Source organism: Notothenia rossii (assembly GCF_949606895.1).
Source record: "Notothenia rossii genome assembly, chromosome: 8".
Classification (NCBI taxonomy): domain Eukaryota; kingdom Metazoa; phylum Chordata; class Actinopteri; order Perciformes; family Nototheniidae; genus Notothenia; species Notothenia rossii.
The window spans coordinates 45,379,969-45,382,866 of record NC_136906.1 but is presented as its reverse complement, the minus strand read 5'-3'; the positions used below and the strand labels follow the sequence as shown (position 1 = coordinate 45,382,866).

The 2,898-nt window shown below is 39.6% G+C and overlaps 1 long non-coding RNA gene across 1 annotated transcript; it reads left to right on the top strand.

The window, feature by feature from the left end:
• The first annotated feature begins 551 nt into the window (after positions 1 to 551).
• Positions 552 to 1,918, top strand: LOC307016956. Its single transcript, XR_013801977.1, has 4 exons — positions 552 to 679; positions 884 to 1,101; positions 1,560 to 1,704; positions 1,781 to 1,918. It is a non-coding gene; the product is annotated as an uncharacterized lncRNA (long non-coding RNA).
• The last annotated feature ends 980 nt before the right edge of the window (positions 1,919 to 2,898 follow it).

Here is a 2,898-nt window from a genome sequence, read left to right as displayed (position 1 = left end):
TTATGGACCCATAATAGTGATTATTATTTAAGCTAAGTTTTGCCATAATCATGTATTTTTCCATAATCAGGTAGCTGAACAACATTGGTAAAAAAAGTATACATTATATATATATATATATATTTCTATGAACCATTTTCGGCATTCGGTTTTCGGCCAACTGTTTCCTATTTTCGGTATCGGTTTCGGCCAAGAATTTCCCATTCGGTGCACCCCTAATGATTTCCATTAAAAGAGCAGCTGAGGATGACTTTAACTATCCATGCAGCCGTGAACTCACTGTAATTCAACTCATGGTTCAGACAAAGCACTGCAATCATTTGCCTATCAAACCTGGAGTGATGTGTTTTATCCAGTTCAATAAGAGCTCTGTTCAACTGCTTGTGTGGTGTATTTGGTTTGATACAAGTTTGTTTAATGTGAGTTATAACACAACCTGTTGTGTGTGTGTCTTGTAAGGAAACTGTGAAAAAGCAGCTTTGGAAAAGGATCCAGAATGTGACAACTCCCAAAAAGAATCAGGGTTCAACTCCTTCAAGAAAGAGGCCTATGAGTTTAAGCTTTCAGAGCAGCCATGAGATGTCCACTGATGAGACTGATGAATCCACTGCATCAACCTTGATCTTGGAGAGATCACCACCATCTCGATGCAGCGCCCCGGAGGCTGAACAGTTATGTGGTTAGTACAGAAATTGAAATAGTAGATACCGGTAGTTCAATCTCTTCAAGAAAATGTAACAATATCGATAAGCTATTTTAGAACCCTTTTTTATTCAAGATTACTCATCTATGTTTGCCCTGTGTCAGTCACTATGGCTGTGTGTTAATGTCTCATTTAAACTTTAACATCAGAAATGAAAATAGTGGGGTTTATGTTTTCTAGCATCAGAAACTGAGAGCCCACAGACCCAGGCGAGACACTATAAGACTCTACAGGCGATGTATAAAACCAAGGCCAGACCAAACAAGATGGATGTTGCTCAGCTCCTGGACCTCGAAATCCAAGCGAGAAGGGCCTTCATTGACTCTGATGTTACAAAGGAGCAGGACAGTCCTTCCAAGATTCTTAAAGCTTATCCTTGCTTTGGAGAACTGGATCATGTAAGCAAATGTTTTCGTTTTATGTACAATTATGCTTCCTAATTTGGTTAACGTTAGACCAAAATTGAAATGAGAAATGGTATGACAATTAAATCAGATCTGTCTCATTATTCATAAATAAATGAATCAAATATGCTGATTGAATACACATATTTATTCTGCATAGATATATAAAAACCCTCCACTTATTTAAAAAGAACAAATTTCACAAATGTGCTTCTGATACACACAACATTATTTTGTTAGTAGTATTGGTCCACAATACGTATTTAAAAATAGTGTGTGCATCAGACATACGTATTTCTATGTGCATTGTAATATTTTTGTTAAGTGACCATTTCAATCAAATTATACACATATGAATCTTTTTTTGGAAATTCAATTATGAGACGAATTACTAACCCTTGGAATGTAGATTTGAAAGTTTCTCCTATATATTTTCTCTCTCGTTGTCTTAGCTAATGGATGAACTACGGCGGGTCCTCAATCAAGGCACCTCCCACTTCTTAATGGAACTTAAGACCCGGTGGGGGACCTTTTGTGAGAGGGCACAGTTTTATGGAGTTTTCAAAAAGCTCATGAGGCCTCGGCAGCTTGACAAAGGTGATTATTATCTCTGACCATGTCTGTTTATTAACTGACTGCAGGAAACGGAATGAAACTTCTTTTTTTTCAACAGTAAAGCACTCAATTGCCATGATGAAGGCTTTACCAGAGATGTTCCCATCACCTATGGCCCCACCCAAGAAGTTAAGGCATGCAAGTGAGGCTGTGCTCCACGTCCTTGAGGTAAGAACGTTTATAAGAATTTTCTCATGTCGACACAAAGAGTGAAATGTTGTGATCATATTTGTTTGGCTTTTTGTGATGTCAACTGATAACTGGCCATTGGAACCATGCCCATGCTTACCTTCCCAAAAGAGGACATTCATGAAAGCGTGATGCAGTGTTTCCCCTAGGTTTACTGCCTTGGCAGGGTGCTGCTCGAAAAACTTTTCCGGCCACCCGAATTTTTTTTATCTTCTGGAGCAGAGAGAGGTGCTGTGGATTATTGTTATTGATATCGTATAGTAACAAAGTATCTGTACATTAAAAAGTAATAAAGTACAGTGTTACACTGTAGTGTACTTTTATTAAAACTGTATTCCCTTCTTATCATGTAGCCTACACTTCTTCCTTTCATTGATACATTTAAATCACCTGACTACAGCATAACATACCTGCTGCAACCCTGTGCTGCTGCTGCTTCTCTCTGCCTCATCCTCTATTGCTGGAGGCAGCTCCACCTCATCTGATCTCTCTGATATGAAAGCAATCGTGTCATGATCATATTGAGCTATTGGTGTGAGTCTAACATTAAACAAGCAGTCTGCTTGTCATACATTGCTGAAGATACATTTTTAGAGGCAATTTGTTTAGTCACTGCCGCTAAATGCAGGTAGCATCAAGCTAGCAAGTCCTGCATTAGCCTCACATCAACAGGTGTAGACAGAACATCCAATCATCCTGAGCTAATTTACTGAATAAACCAACTCACATCTCAATACTGTAGTTCAAAACCGCGGAACCTGGTCACCATCTGTGAGCTATTTTTAGAATGCGCACGCTACGTTCGTTGTCGCGTTCGCGCGCGTCCACCTGGGAAGGCTGCGTGTGTCCTTCTCCCGTGACGATAACGGCTTGCGGTTAAAAAATAATAATAAACAAATTTGAACCTGGGGGGGGACCATGGGGGGGACACAAACGAGGAGACAGCAGAGCTCGGGGCAATAAAGCAGATTTGTTTGACTTTTTTAC